This window comes from Penaeus monodon, chromosome 24 (genome assembly GCF_015228065.2).
Source record: "Penaeus monodon isolate SGIC_2016 chromosome 24, NSTDA_Pmon_1, whole genome shotgun sequence".
In the NCBI taxonomy this organism is placed as follows: Eukaryota; Metazoa; Arthropoda; class Malacostraca; order Decapoda; family Penaeidae; genus Penaeus; species Penaeus monodon.
In genome coordinates, this window is record NC_051409.1 from 26,227,305 (window position 1) to 26,227,759 (window position 455).

The window sequence follows — 455 nt, forward strand, 5'->3', positions numbered from 1 at the left end:
TTAAACCCCCACTACTTTGTGTAAGTAAGATTATATCAACCATGGATAATACAAGATATAAACATGACAGGAATGTGTTTTTTTTTCGTAAAAGAAAGTTTTGATTTTAAGAAAGTGCCTCGATCGGGAGAACAGTTCGAGAAATTTGTCGCAGTGAAAAAGTCGTTTCCCGGATCGCGCGCTATTGCTCGCCCCGAGTACTTTCTAGTGGCTGATGCAGCCGCTGGGGCACGGGCCGGGGGGGTTTGAGGCGGGTACGGAGGCTGGGAAGGGGGGAGTCGAGGTACAGGGGAGGCGGAGGGGGCAAGGAGACATGAGTGGAGACGATGCTGGGGAGCCCGTCTACCTGAATGAGGGGGGAGGGAGATGCCCCGTGGCATGGCTCTGACAGCGCCGTGGCCAGGGGATCTAGGCTCCGTGCTTACAGCAGGGTGACTGACAACACGGGGAGGAAG

The 455-nt window shown here is 54.3% G+C and overlaps 1 protein-coding gene across 1 annotated transcript in view; it reads left to right on the top strand.

Annotated features, from left to right (window-relative positions):
• The window catches only part of LOC119588687 (serine/arginine repetitive matrix protein 2-like), a gene marked incomplete in the record, with an annotated part of 176,340 nt that overhangs the window by 147,329 nt on the left and 28,556 nt on the right, over positions 1 to 455 (top strand).